General features: G+C 42.0%; 1 protein-coding gene across 5 annotated transcripts in view; it reads left to right on the top strand.

Moving 5' to 3' along the window:
• LOC309813471 (uncharacterized protein) overlaps positions 1-16,214 on the top strand; it is an 87,196-nt gene that overhangs the window by 3,985 nt on the left and 66,997 nt on the right. For all 5 annotated transcript variants that reach the window (XR_014295512.1, XR_014295513.1, XR_014295514.1 and 2 more), the window contains exon 2: positions 2,856-2,950. The gene's annotated coding sequence lies outside the window, so the exon portion shown is untranslated. The remainder of the gene's footprint in view (positions 1-2,855; positions 2,951-16,214) is intronic.

The following is a 16,214-nucleotide window of genomic DNA, read 5'->3' as shown; positions in this document are numbered from 1 at the left end:
CTTCATTGGCAGGTGGATTCTTTTTTTTTTTTTTTTTTTTTTTTTTTTTGCGGTACGCGGGCCTCTCACTGCTGTGGCCTCTCCCGTTGTGGAGCACAGGCTCCGGACACGCAGGCTCAGCGGCCATGGCTCACGGGCCCAGCCGCTCCGCGGCATGTGGGATCTTCCCGGACCGGGGCATGAACCCGTGTCCCCTGCATCGGCAGGCGGACTCTCAACCAGTGCGCCACCAGGGAAGCCCAGCAGGTGGATTCTTAACCACTGCGCCACCAGGGAAGCCCTACAATGAGATTTTGATTAGAATGGCTTTGAATTTTTACATCAGTATGGGGGAGAACTAACATCTTAACATTATTGAGTCTTCTGGTCCATCAACACAGTATATCTTCACTTATACAGATCTTTATCTTAGGAATCTTACAGTTTTTGATGTACATGTCTGGCACATATTTTGTTAAATTTATCTCTCAGTATTTCATGTTTTGTTTTGATGTTAGTGTATTGGAATGACACTTTTTAAAGGTTTTTTAAAATAAAAATTTAATTTTAAAATAGTTCCAGATTTACAGAAAAATTGCAAGGATAGTTTATAAATAGAATTCCCATATATCCCACATCTAGTTTTCCCTGTTATTAACATCTTACATTAGTATTCTTGTCACGATTAATAAACCAATTTTTATGTTATTATTAACTGAAGTCCATACTTTATTCAGATTTCCTTAGTTTTTACCTAATGTCCTCTTTCTGTTCCAATATCTCATTCAGGCTATTGTACTACATTGGTTGTCATGTCTCCAAGGAGGTGTTTTGGTCAGGTATTTTATAGATTGTCCCTTAATTGGGATTTGTCCAATTTTTTTTTTTTTTTACGTTTGGGACATTTATTATTACAAAAATAAGCATCCAGGGTTCCTGTAACCAGAGAAAGTGAGTACAAATCCTCATTTTTTAGGCATCACTTTGAGTAAGAGATACTGTTTTAGTATTCTTCAGCTGTCATACCTGAATATCACAGATTGGGTGACTTAAACAACAGATACTTATTTTCTCATAGTTTTGGAGGCTGTAAGTCCAAGGTTAAGGTGCCAGCAGTGTTGGTTTCTAGTGAGAACTTTCTTCCTGGCTTGCAGATGGCTGCCTTCTCACTGTGTGTCCTCACATGGCCTTTCCTCTGTTCACATGCACATTCCTGGCATCTCTTCCTCTGTTTATACGGACACCATAACTTTATGACCTAATTTAATTTTAATTATCTCCCGAAAGGCCCTGTCTTCAAATGGAGTCACACTGAGGGTTAGACTTCAACCTATGAATTTTGGGGGGATGCAGTTCAGTCCATAACATTCCATCCTCGTCCCCCCCATTCACATCCTTCTAGCATGCAAAATACATTTACCCCAATCCAACAGCCCCAAAAGTTTTAACCCATTCCAGCATACTCCAAGTCCAAATTCTCATCTGTTTATCATTGAAATCAGGTATGAGTGAGACTTGATGTTTTTTCTGATTAGACTGAGATACGGTTTTCTGGGAGGAACACCACAGAGGTGAAATACTGTTCTTATCACATCATGCCAATGGTAGATAGTATCAGCATTACTTACCACTGTTAATGTTAACCTTGATCATTTGGCAGAAGGAGGGTTGTCAGGTTTCTACACTGTAAAGTTACTACCCTGCCTTCCCCATAACTTATACTCTGGGAAGAAGTCACTATGCAGAGCCCACTTGAAACGTGGGTAGTTACAGTCCACCTCTTTGAGGGTCGAGTAACTACATAAATTGTTTGGAATTGTTCTGCATGGGAAACTTGTCTATTCTCCTCCATTTATTTATTTATTTGATCATTTATTTATATCAGTATGAGTCATGGTTATGTATTTTATACTTTGGGTTATAACCCAGTATCACTTTATTTATTTTGTTGCTCATATTGTTTCAGGAGCTCTTTAGTTGGTTCTTGTGTCCCTTTGACATACTCCCATTATTGTGGTTTTTTGCCTTTTTTAAGTACTTCCTTACTTTCTGGCTCTACAGTATGGTCCAGGCTCATTTTGTTTATGTCCTGCTCCAGTCCTCAGATCAGCCGTTGCTCCTTTCATTGGAGAATGATATTAGAAACCAAGATCTGTATGCTAGGTGTGCCCTTTGCTCCTGGAGTGTCATTGCTTCCAGGCCCTCTCAGCTGACAGAGCAAAGAAATGTGATTGTGTATACTAATCTCTGTATATACTCATTTATAAATATTTCTTTATGTAATTATATTAAGCTAAACATGAGTTTGTTCTGATGCCTCCAGCTCAAATCCATTACCACGTGGATCATTCTAGCCTCCTCACCTTGCTTATTTATAACCTCCCACCAACAGTGAAAAACCTGACTTCCACTATTCACCATCCATTCACTTAATTTTTCAATTCCAGTTTATAAGTATAGTGACTTGAGAATTGTTTACCTGTGCCCCTGTGGAAAACAACTTTATCAATTAGCATATAGTACTTATTTATATATAGTTCCTTTTGTCTACAGATGCCACTCATTTCCAAAGTAAGCTACTTAGATTAGCTCCTTTTTTCTCCACCACCTTTAGGGAGGTTGTTTCATATATTTGTAATACATTTTTTTCACATTCTTCATTCCATCCTGGGATCCCCTGACCTCCTAAATGAATTTTTAAAATTTACACACATTAAGGTTTATACTTTGTGCTGTAAGGTTCTGGGGTTTTGATAAGTGCATAGTGCCATGTATCCACCATTACAGTATTATGCAGAATAGTTTCACCCCTCTAAAAAAAATCCTTGCTTCACCAGCCAAACCCTCCTGTTTTTGTTTTTTTTTTCCTTTGGCAGCACCACACGGCATGTGGGATCTTAGTTCCTTGACCAGGGATCGAACCCGTGCCTCCTGCAGTGGAAGCGCAGAGTCTTAACCGCTGGACCGCCAGGTAAGTCCCTGATTTTGCTTCTTTAGCCTGTTTTTAAGGTGAATTACATTGATTGCTTTTCAAGTGTTGAACCAGCTTTGCAAACCTATAATAAGTCCCCCCTGGTTGTGGTGTATAGTTCTTCTTATACATTTTTGGGTTTGATTTGCTTGTATTTTGTTGGGGGGGGTTGTGTCTGTATTCATGAGATATACTGATCTGTGGTTTTCCTTTCTAATGTCTTTTTCTGGTTTGGGGTATTCTAATGTCTTTTCTGGTATTAGGGTAATGCTGGCCTGATAGATGAGTTAGGAAGGGCTCCCCCTGCTTCTGTTTCCTGGAAGAGGTGTGGAAGTCTTTTGTGGTACAAAAGTTTTAATTTTGATGAAGTCCAGTTTATTTATTTTTTTCTTTATGGATCATGGTTTTGGTGTCATGACTAAGAACTCTGCCTAGCCCTAGGTCTTGAAGGTGTTCTCTTATATTTTCTTCTAAAAGTTTTATAGTTTTACATTTAAATCTAATATCCATTTTGAATAATTTTTTGTATAAAGTATGAGGTTTTAGGTTGGTGTTAATTTTTTTACCCATGGATGTCCAGTTGTTCCAGCACAATTTGTTGAAAAGACTCTTCTTCCTCTATTGAATTGCTTTTGCACCTTCATCAAAAATCAATTTGATGTACTCATGTTGGCTTCTTTCTGGGTTCTCAGTATTCTTTCATTGATTTGTGTCTATTCTTCCACCAATATTATGCTGTTTTGGTTATTGTAGTGACCAAATAGTAAGTAATAATTTTAATATCAGGTATAGTGACTCTCTCACTTTGTTCTTCTGCTTCCTTTGCCTTATCATATAAACTGTAGAATAAGCTTGTCTGTATCTACAAAAAATCTTGTTGAGATTTTGATAGGAATTGTTTTAAATCTATAGATGATTTTGGGGAGAATTGACATCTTCACTGTGTCAAGTCTTGCAAACCATGAACATGGTGTGTCTGTCCATTTAGTTAGATCTTTGCTTCTTTCATCACCATAAAGACTCTGTACAAATTTTGTTAGATTTATGTTTTAGCTATCTCATTTTTTTGAAGTGATTGCAAATGGCATTATGTTTTTAATTTGTTTCCATGTGGTCATTGCTAGTATATAGGAATGTGATTGACTTTCGTGTGTTCATCTTGTATCTTGTGGACCTCATGGACTCATTTATTAATTCTGTGATCTATTTTGTAGATTATTTTGGATTTTCTACATAGACAACATGTTATCTGCAAATAGGGACTGTTCTGTTTCTTCCTTACCAAATGTCTATGCTCTTATTTCCTTTTCTTGCCTTGTTGCCTTGACTGGAGTATTTGATTACTTTTTGAGAACCAAAAATTATTTATCTGTAAAGTCAGTTCTCACTTAAATATAAAACATTATATTGCTTAATTATAATAAATAGTAATAACAAATATTTACTTCATGTCAGGCATTGATCTAAGCACTTATTAACTCATTTAATCCAACAACCCTGAAAGTAGATGTCATTATCAAACCCATTTTATAGATGTAGAAACTAAGACACAGAGAGGTTATGTAAGTTACCCAAGGTTACATATTTTATAAAGTAATGGAGCTGGGATTTGGATTTGTGGCATTTGGTTCTGCAGGTTGGGTTCTTAACATATCCATTGTGCAAAAATCCTGGCTTTCCTTCTAGCTGAGCCAGTCTTATGCTTAAGTGAGGGAAGTAGAGGGGGAAGAGAAAGCAAGAAAGAAATGGAGAAGTTGCTGGAACATGAAAGACACAAGGTGTGAGCAAGAGAAAGTGTGAGACCTGATGTAAGAAGAATAGGGGAAAGATTATTAAGAATATGAGGACCAGAGTATGCCAGAAGAAGCTGGTCATGGAAAGCTTGAGAGGGTCCCCACGCCATTCCCCCCATAGGTCTTGGCTGCCTAATTGTGGGTCCCAGCTTGTTGTCTAGACATATGTCTTCCCTCCTACACTATACAAAGCCTGACTGCCTGGGCTGTGAGCGTGTGTATTTGACATCCCTCCCCAAACCCACACACCCAGTGATTTCTGTATTTATACCTAGTTTCCCACTCTCAATTCAGCATCATTATTATTCTTTACTCCTTTTGCCACTTCTGTGTATTGGATTTTAAATCTATTTTAGAATCTAGCTCTGAAGCAAGACTGCCTAGAAGCTCTGGCTTGGTAACCTTGTGGCTCAGTCCACCACCTCAGCCCCCCAACTGTGGTCTTTGATGTGGCAGAAGCTTAATTAGTTTAGTTGTAGAACCTGGAGTATACATCACCAACTCCTAGGGTGTGAAAAACTGCTTAGAAGGTGGGCTAGATAGAAGACTGAAATAGACCTGAGAATAGGAGGAAGCAAGTCAGAAAATAGGCATTCAGGGTGATCAAAGACAGCTGAGAATGATGTACACATGCCCCTCAATTCCACAGACTGAAGGAGCTTAGTAGTTAAAAATCTAGGGCAAGGCAGTAGTGACACAGACAACCCAGAGGTTGCAGCAGATGGTAACGGATTAAATAATGCTTGAATTCAATAGAAGTAAGTAATTTGGTGACTACCATGAGACTTGAGGGCAACACCACCTTCTAGGCATAACTAAAGAGAGAAAATGTCCCTGAATATACCTATTCTAATAAGAAGAGACCTGATGAGAAAGCATGTGGTATGGTTCAAGTATGCAGAAAGTTGAAGCAAGGTTTCTGAGACTTGGAAGAAATAAAGAGGTGAGAGAAAACTGGTGCATGACGGAAGAAAAAGCAGCTTGCAGTGAAGAGAATAAGGGCTCTGGAACCATGAAGGACTGTTTTCCAGTCCTGTTGTTTTCTTGTCATTTGGGGAAGTTCTCTGGGCCTCATTGTTCTTTCTCTGAAATAAAGACTGTAATATCATTCTTACAGTGATGATCTTGCGATGTAGTTTCATAAAATGTAAATATGTTCGTGAAAAATTCGCTAAAAATAGATTAAGGTTAAACTTCATTTAACTGGAAATGCCATTGTCAGGAACCACTACTTGCCATCCTCTCTGCCAACCATTTTATATATTCAAATATTGCCCTACACATTGAGTGAGAGGTTGGAGGGCTTTACAAAAGGCAATGTCAAAATACATACAGTGATAGGGATCTTATAAATCGCTTTTCTCAAGCAGAGAAATCTGTGTGTGAGAGTGTGTGTGTGTGTGTGTGTGCGTGCGTGCGTGTGCGTGTGTGCGTGCGTGCACGCATGCACCTAGTGACCTTTATTAAGCTGGCCAGATGTTCAGTACATAGTTAAGTCTTTTTTTAAAAAAATTTTATTTATTTATTTATTTATTTTTGGCTGCGTTGGGTCTTCGTTGCTGCACGTGGGCTTTCTCTAGCTGCGGCGAGCGGGGGCTACTCTTTGTTGCGGTGCATGGGCTTCTCTTGTTGCGGGGCACAGGCTCTAGGCGCGAGCGCTTCAGTAGTTGCAGCATGCGGGCTCAGTAGTTGTGGCTCGCCAGCTTTAGAGCACAGGCTCAGTCGTTGTGGCGCACGGGCTTAGTTGTTCCACGGCATGTGGGATCTTTCCGGACCAGGGCTCAAACCCATGTCCCCTGCATTGGCAGGTGGATTCTTAACCACTGCACCACCAGGGAAGTCCCATAGTAGGTCTTGACCAGGCTGGTTCACTACAGTGCCCCACCTTGCCTTCTTGCCTGCGCTCCCCATCTCACCCAGGCCCCACACATAGAGGCATCTCTCAGAACCCACACACATGACTGGTTCAGGCAGCAACTGTCCACTCCTGATGAATGCTCTTAGGCGCAAGCCTTCAGAGCGGCCGATAATTTGACAATTAACCAGCAGGCTGAAGGAATACAGTTTGAATCCTTTGATAAAGCTTGGCGTGCCTCAGCACTATCTCCTTTTGTTCAGAGAAATATATTTTAATCAGTGTTAACAATACTCATTCTAGACCTGGCATGAGGCACTCATATTTTTCTCTATAGTCTGAGTTGCCTCTTATTTTTTCTCTAATCCTCATCATTTCTTAATGCCCAGTATAAGTCCTGCCTCTGTGCTGCCTTTCCTTACTTCTATAGCTTGTCTTCTACCCTCCATTCGAATTTCATCCATTATAAGTTGTCACATTCATACTCCTGAACTCTGCTTTAATGTTTTCTCATTGATTTAAAAATAATTTTCCCAATTAAAATGTAAGTGTTTTAGGGCAAGGAGTGTGTCTTATAGATTAGTCCTGCTTTCTGCATGTTATAACACCAAGCCAAGTGTGGAGTAATGCCCAGCCCTGCAAACCCTCAGATCCATTACTTATGTAGCGAGACTCTTCAGGACAGCCAGTTCCATCCTCCATGTGAAAATTGATGGTGACTTGATGAGTATGAATTTGTTGGTTGATTTAGGGACCAGTGAAATTCGAGGATGTGGTTGTGATTTTCACTGAGGCAGAGTGGAAGAGACTGAGCCTTGAGCAGAGGAACCTATGCAAAGAAGTGATGCTGGAGAATTTCAGGAATCTAGTCTTGTTGGGTGAGGATATGTTCTCTTCCTTAATTTTTCCATTCATATATTTATTGACCATATAGCCAGCCAATGTTCTAAGCTCTTAGAACACATCTCTGAATAAAACAATAAAGCATTTTTTTGGTCATCCTAGTATAGTGACACTGACATATACAATAAATAGCATATATAAGTAAATGATGTATGTTAGAGGATAATAAGCTCTACATAGTTTTAAAATATGTATAATATATACAAATATAAGTAGAGCAGAATAAGGGGGATCCAGGGTGCCGGGGTGTAGAGGCAGGGGTGGGTGATCAGGGTAGGCCTCTGTGAGGAGATGGGTGTGAGCAAAGGCTTCAAGGAGGTAAGGAAGTTAGATATGTGGATGTAGTGGGAGACTCTTCTGTGCCGGGGAACAACCAGTGCTGAGACCCCGAGATAGGAAAGGAAGGAGGCCGGCGTGATAGGAGCACAGAGAGCAAGGAGGAGAGGAAGGTAATAAAAGAGGCCTCTCTGTGTCCTAGAAGTTAAAAAAGCTTATAGCGTAATTAAATCTGTCCGTTTTGTGTTTTATAGGTTATTTGATATCATAATCATATTTTTCTTCATTTATTTAAAACCTGAGAGAGATTATTTGTCTAGGATGGTAAATACAAAATTATTCTGGATATTCCTGCCTTCTTAAGAGTCCTGTTTTCAGAGTTGCACATAAATTTCTGTCAGAAGCTTTTTCAAGATTTTTCTCTGTTTGGCATAGCTATGAATTAATTAGTTCTGATTTATTTTTGTCTGCTTGGTTGTGTTATGAACTGCTTTCCTCGGTTTGAATTGGCCCCATTTCACTCCATTTGGCTTCTGACCTAGTTTCTCCATCTGTCTCAGTGAAGATTCACCCATTTAAATTTGCTTTCAGCTGGCCAACTAATTTGGTCTTGTTTTTACCTTGTTTCGTCTGGTGGTCTTCTTCTCTGTCTCTGTGCTCATGCATTTCATTGATTCTGAGAACTATATTAAAATTATCTCAAAGTAAATTAATCTTTACATGGAAACTTTGGATCCTGTTGGGTACATTTCAGACTTTAAACTGTTTTGCTGCACTTGATTCATCCTTCCTTTTCTCTATATATCTTTTTTCTTTTATTGATGAATTACTTAAAACAAATCCCAAATAATGTGACATACCACTCCTAAATATATCATAATGTAACTAATAAATAAGGACTTTATATATATATATATATGTAACCACATTATCAGTAGGGCTTCAGTATCATCTCACACTTGGTCTATGTTCAAATTTACCTGATAATCTCAAAAAAGTCTTTTGAGGGCTTCCCTGGTGGCGCAGTGGTTGAGAGTCCGCCTGCCGATGCAGGGGACACGGGTTCGTGCCCCGGTCCGGGAAGATCCCACATGCCGTAGAGCAGCTGGGCCCGTGAGCCATGGCCACTGAGCCTGCGTGTCCGGAGCCTGTGCTCCGCAACGGGAGAGGCCACAACAGTGAGAAGCCCGCGTACCGCAAAAAAAAAAAAAAGTCTTTTTGAGAATTTGAATCAGGATCCAGACAAGATCCACACATTCCATTGTTTTTAAATGTTCCTTAAATCTGTATCAGTTCTTCCTCCCTCTTCTGGTTTTTCTCTCAAGGCCATGGATCTGTTTGTAATGCTCTGAATGTAGAATATAAATCTATTTTAGATAATATTCTAAAGTAGTTTTTATGTAGTAGATTGTAAATCAAGGGAGAATAGTTTTGAACTTTATCAAGAAGTGTTCACCAGGGACTTCCCTGGTGGCGCGGTGGTTAAGAATCTGCCTGCCAATGCAGGGGACACAGGTTCAATCCCTGGTCTGGGAAGATCCCACATGCTGCGGAGCAACTAAGCCTGTGTGCCACAACTACTAAGCCTGTGCTCTAGAGCCCATGAGCCGCAACTACTGAGCCTGCATGCCTCAACTACTGGTGCCCACATGCCTAGAGCCCGCTCACCACAAGTAGAGAAAGCCCGCGCAGAGCAGTGAAGACCCAACGCAGCCATAGATAGATATCTAGATAGATAGACAGATAGATAGATAGATAAAATGCCATTTGCAGAAAAAAAAAAATGTTCATCAGCATGAAGAACACGGGAATTCCCTGGTGGTCCATTGGTTAGGGCTCAGCGCTTTTACTGCCGTGGCCCACGTTCAATCCCTGGTCAGGGAACTAAGATCCTGCGAGCCGCGCAGCATGACTAGAAAAAAAAAATGAAAACATCACATCACCAATGGCATTGCTGGTTGTAGTGTTTGAGTTACCACCCATACAACACACCTATGTCTGTCACCAATAGAATATACACATGTCATCAGTAAGCCACATCCTTGTCTGTCTGCATTTGTAACTGTCATGTCCACAGTGATCTGCCTGTAGCTGTAAGCATCTCATTGCTTCATTATGTCTCCTAATGTAGTCCTGTGAAATTCATATTGAAATACATAATTTTTTAATTGTAAATTACTTTCTTTTATTTCTCTTCTATATTTTGGTTAGGGCATTACATTATTTTTTAAAAATTCTGTGTATGGGGACATTTTATTAAATATGAATCTCATTGCAAGACAGTAAATGAGATATTACAAGACATAGACTATGAAAAGGAGCCTTTGATTCTGACAGTATTGAGAATGTGTCTGTCTTCTGCCTAACCTTTTAAGTTCGTTCTTAATTAACTCTGTTCCTATCACTTATTCATGCAAAAGTATTTATTAACTATTGTATGTTAGGTCCAGTTCTGGGTTCTTGGAATATACAGTAGTATATCTGAGAGAAGGGTGTTCCAGACATAGGAACCAGCCAGTGCAAGTCATCAGGAGGGAGTTCAGTGTGACTCTGATTGGAGGGAATGAAGGGTGGAGTATAGATGGAGTCAGAAAGCCGATAGGTTATGAAAGAATGTGGAACCCAGTAGGCCACTCTCAGGGCTTGGTTTTTACTCTGAACATTACGGGGGGTTTTTGGGTTTTTTAAAATAAGGTAAAGAGTTCTATTTATTAGGAATGTAGAATAAAGAAGGAAGAGATTGGAATGGGCTTTAGTTACCTGCTCCCATCCCATTCTTCTATTCTTGATCCCAGGGCAGAACTCTCATGGCTCTAGGGAATACTTCCTTTGGATGGATGAGGGTCCTGGCAGGATTGGTCTCAGTAGATCCTCTGGAGCAGCATGGCTTAGCCACCCCTCATTCTGTCCTGAGAGTCAGTGCAGTTGGACTGGGTGTCTGGGAAACTCCTGATCAGGAGATCTGGATGGCTTTGTAGCCCTAGACCGTGGTCAAAGCCCAGAATACCTCCTGTCCCCAGATTTAGTCTATAGGCCAAATTTGGTTAGTTTTTCCCCAAACAGATTGTTCTATGTCAGGGGGTTTAATTCTCACTGGCTTCTTTTCTCCAGAGACCTAGTCAAAGCAGCAAGAGTCTCATTATTTGCTTAGAAGCTTTTTTTTTTTTCCCTTAAGGACAGATTTAGTAGAAAATAAACCTTTGTGTGCTGATTAGTTTAGAGTTATCTGTGATTTGTATAGTGTTTAAGAGCACATCCCAAACCCTGTTTTGTTTCTTTCTTTGTGACTGTGAACAAGTTACTTAACCCTGCTAAACTATTCTCTGCTGCCTTCTGCATTGGAGACATCCAGACTGAGTGACTCCTACGTCAATCCACTCTTTCTTCTCATAGGAAAAGTCACAAAGGACGTTCCCATGTAGGTCATAGGATTGTTCTCTCTTGTTGGAAATAAACGGTTGTAGCTGTGTGTGTCAGTGTAACTGGTTATGGCTTAGAAGAGAATTTTAGCGTAAGTGCAGATACAAAGTTGAAGATGCCTCTAATGCTTACTTGGAAGATTATGTATTGGAATAATATGTAGAATAATAAGTTCTGCTGTGGGTTTTTTGTTTTTGTTTTTTGATTCAAGTAAAAGATGTAAAATATAAAAATTGACTACAGTACATAATCTGAATCTAATCATAGGAAAATGTCAGCAACATTCTATACATATTCTAGAACATGAGGAATGTTCCCTAAAAAAAGAACTCTATTCTTCAAAAATGCCAGTCTCATGAAAGAGACACTAAAGGAAACTAAAGAAACATGAAAACTAATTGTAATATCTGATAGTAGACTAAATCCTGTACTGTAGGGAAAATGCTATAAAGGACATTATTGGATCAATTGACAAAATTGGAATATATATGATAGCTAAAGTATTATGTCAATGTTAAATTTACCAGAGTTCAAGCGGAAGTTTTCGTGGGGCAACTGAAAAGGACACAGTTAAGATGGAGTTTCCAGCCCAGTGAGTCTGAGGGCCAGACCGTGACCCCATAAAGCATGATCTCCTGTCCAGACTGTGGCAAAGGTGTTGAAGCAACTTTCAAATTCTGCCCCTACTGTGGAAAACCTTTACATACAGAGGAGCACAAGGGGTCCCAGACCTTTGTCAAGCCGTCTATGTCATCCTCCCAAGCTTGGACTCCTCCCCTGAAATCTACATTCATATATATCAGACTGCCTGCTTGACATCTATTGGATGTCCCATAAGTGTCTCCACATGCCCAGAACTAAGCTCCTGATATGACTGCCACCCCCCACCTGCCCCTTCCATAGAGTATCCCATCGAGGTTCAGCTTATTCAGTTTCTCAGACCATGGAGTCATCCTCAAGTCCTCTTTCTCTCCCACCCCATGACTGCAGCCCTCCAGCCGATCTCATCATCTCTCCCTTTAAAAGTCAATGCCGAGGGCTTCCCTGGTGGCGCAGTGGTTGAGAGTCCGCCTGCCGATGCAGGGGACACAGGTTCGTGCCCCAGTCTGGGAAGATCCCACATGCCGCGGAGTGGCTAGGCCCGTAAGCCATGGCCGCTGAGCCTGCGCATCCGGAGCCTGTGCTCTACAACGGGAGAGGCCGCAACAGTGAGAGGCCTGCGTACTGGAAAAAAAAAAAAAAGTCAATGCCGAGGACTTCCCTGATGACACAGTGGTTAAGAATCCACCTGCCAATGCAGGGGACACAGGTTCAATCCCTGGTCTGGGAAGATCCCACATGCCGCGGAGCAACTAAGCCCGTGCACCACAACTACTGAGCCTGTGCTCTAGAGCCCACAAGCCACAACTACTGAGCCCATGTGCCACAACTACTGAAGCCTGTGCGCCTAGAGCCCATGCTCCACAACAAGAGAAGCCACTGCAATGAGAAACCCGTGCACCACAATGAAGAGTAGCCCCCACTCGCCTCAACGAAAGCCCACGCGCAGCAACGAAGACCCAACGCAGCCAAAAATAAATAAATAAATTTATTTTAAAAAAAAATTTTACCAGAGTTGATAACTGTATTGTGGTTATGAAAGTGAATATCCCTACTTTTATGAGACACACACTGAAGTATTTAGGGGTAAAGGGCATTGATGTATGCAGTTTACTCTCAAATGATTCAAAGAAAAAAATATATAAATATACATATACACACATATACACATATAATATACAAATGTTAGCAGTAGGTAATTAGGGTAAAGGGAATACAGCTGTTCTTTGTATTGTTCATATTCTTGCAACTTTTCTGTACATTTGAAATTATTTCCAAATAAAAAGTCAAAAGAAGTTGAATGGAAATATAGGTCTGACGAAGCATGTCTTGGAGAGACAGACATTAACGGCTGTGAATCTTACTATAACGGCTAGATCTTACTATAAGACAAGGAAGAAAAGCCCAGCGAGCCCTTTCTCTGACTACTTTGACTGAAAACTTTCTTTCTTCAGCAGATTCAAAGCCAGAAGTCTATCTCTGGCCTTTGGCAGTCAGCAATTTCTCAGCCACCATGAACTCTGCAGTCATCTTATTCCATATTCATGTGCAGGAAATCAACTCCAACCAGGGGATCCTTGCGCAGATGACCACCAGCAGCGGCAGCAACAACATTCTGATAAAAACCACTGGGGGCCAAAGCAGAAGATCAAGGAATGGGAGTCTCTACACCTTTGTTTTGGAGAACAAATGAGAAGGGGACTTAAGTGGTTTTCTCTAGCCCACCCCAGGGACCACCAGTAAGCTCTCAGGGAGGCAACAAAGTGTTGAAGGTACAGCTCAGTCTAGCCCAGAGGGTAAGCTCTGGGGAAGCAGACAACATTCCTGAGAGGGTAGAACTCTCAGGATTTGGAGCAGTCAGGTTTAGAGGTGTGGACTAGGTTTTAGCCAGAAGTCAAACCTCTTCAGACACAGGCTGTCATGAGCGGAGATATCTCCTGTGTGCAGAAAGTGTGGGCAAAGCTTTAGCAGGAAGTCACATCTCAACAGACATCAGAGGACACACAGGGGAAAAGCCTTATATATGTGGGCAAGGCTTTATAGATAAGTCACCCCTCTACAACCACCAGAGTACACACTCAGGTGAGAAGCTTTATGTATGCAGGGAGTGTGGGCAAGCTTTTAGCCACAAGTCACACACACACAAGGGAGAAGCCCTTTGCATGATGTGTGGGTGAGGCATTAGTGAAAAGTCAGACCTCATTAAGCACCAGAGGATTCACACAGGGGATAAGCCTTATGTGTGCAGGAACTGTAGCCAAGGCTTTAGGGTGAAATCACACCTCATCACACACCACAGGACACGTTCAGGTGAGAAGCCTTTTGTTTGCAGGGAGTGTGGGTAGGGTTTTAGCTGCAAAGTAATCCTAAACACACACCAGAGGACACACAGGAGAGAAGCCTTACGAGTTGCTGGGTATGTGGGCGAGACTTCAGCCACAAGTCAGCTCTCAGCACACATCAGAGGGTGCACTCAGGGGAAAAGTCTTATGTGTGCAGGGAATGTGGGCAAGGCTTTAGCCATAAGTCAGCCCTCATTAGACACCAGAGAACACACTCAGGGAAAAGCCTTAGGTGTGCGAGGAGTGAGGGTATGACTTTAGCAAAAAGTCAGTTGTCAGCCACATCAGAGGGCACACTCAAGGGAGAAACCTTGATTGTGAGGTAGTGTGGGTGAGGCTTTAGCTGGACATCACTCCTCATCACAGAGCAGAGGACATGCTCAGGGAGAAGCCTGACGGAGTGATGGTAAGGTGTTAGCTGGAGGTGACCTCATAAGAGACTCTGGGAATCAAATCTCTCCACCATCCATCACCACCCTGCTAGAGCTCTGCGAGGGCTTCAGGGACAGTCTTCTGACCCCTTACACCCTCTGTGAGTATGAAGATGGCAGAGGTCTAGCCTCTGAGAACAGATGTACCAAGTGATGGTCCTCTTGGAGAAGTGGTCTTTGCTTCTACCTACTTCCTTCTTCAGCTGTGTCCTTCTATTGGCTTCTATGACACTTTCCTGTTCTATTTTTGTCTACATATCTAGCCTTTCATGCATCCTCTTCTGCCCCACTTTAGGTATTACTCAGGGTTCAGTCTCACCCTCCAATCTGAGGGACTCCTTAACCATGTCTCCTTCCTAACCCTGCAGTTCCAAATCCAGATCCCTTTAACCACACCTCCGAATTCTTCAGTCTCAGGATCTAAACCTCAAAACCATGCTATTTGGCCCTCCAAGGACAGGGATAAGGTTACTAGCAATGCCCCACCATTGGCCTTCCAATACCAAGTTTTAGGGTTTTTAAACACAGCCCCTCCTGAGCCCCTCAATCTCAGTGCCCAGTCTTTTCGCCACACTCTCACATCAGTCCTCCAGTAATTGTTCTAAGGCCCTTTGAACCAGACCCACTCTCACTTACCTTACATTCCCAGGGCCCATGTGGCCCAGGTTCCTGGTAGTTCGCCTAACTTTCTTCTTGGCCCTAGTGCTATATGTCAATGGGTATACCCTGGAGGGCTGTCTACTCAGGCCTCAGTGTCTTTATTTGCCAAGAGGATATTTGCCACAGAGAGGAAGGAGAGAGATTTTTTGTAACACCCCCACACCACCACCAAATCTGGCTTGGTTTGGGGCTGGAGGAGAGATAAAAGGGGTTGTTGGTCCAGATGCCTTTGTCCACAGCCTCTCACCTGGAGGTGGTTGTCTCCAAGGTTAGCCTGGTGGGGGGTAAGGGCTGGGAGCACCTGCAGTGTAGGTTCCCCACACACACAATTCAACTCAGGCACTACTGCCTGGTCTACCACCATAGTGCTGCCCCTTTTCCCATGGCCTTAGCTAAAAGCCACAGAGGGAAGTCTGTGTTTTCTCTAGGTTGCCGAGCAGAGAAGAGGGGACCCCCCCACCATCATTCCACGTGACATCAAAGCTGCCTCCTGATAGGGCAACAAAAGTGGAAAAATTAATAGTCTTACACCTTGCTTTAAACATGATGGGAAAAAAATGTCTACTTTCTCTTAAAATCCATGCAGAAACTGTAGAGACAGCACACAAGTCTGGCCCAGCACGACCACTGTCAGGCCCAGGAATCAGGGAGAGATGCGGAGGGGACCTCTGTCCAGGTGGGTGCAGATAGCTTTGGGTGCCTTCCAGTCAGGAGTCACTCCTTCATGGACAGGGGTTAAAATTGGCCCGTCTCTGCAATGATAGTCTTGAGGTGTTGTGAGATCTTCATAATAAAGGATTGTGGGAGGAGACGGGATGGGAAAAGGAGGCAAACACTTCCAGGACTGTTGGGCTTCATAGAATTTCCTGCCAGGGAGGAATACCTGGATTTTTGCTGTAGGGGCTGGTGGCTCATTTCTTTCTTTCTTTTTTTTTTCTTTTTATAAATTTGTTTATTTATTTATTTTTGGCCATGTTGGGTGTT

The sequence above is a fragment of the Mesoplodon mirus genome (genome assembly GCF_964341445.2).
Source record: "Mesoplodon mirus genome assembly, chromosome: 12".
NCBI classification, from domain to species: Eukaryota; Metazoa; Chordata; class Mammalia; order Artiodactyla; family Ziphiidae; genus Mesoplodon; species Mesoplodon mirus.
This window is presented reverse-complemented; position numbering and strand designations above follow the sequence as displayed.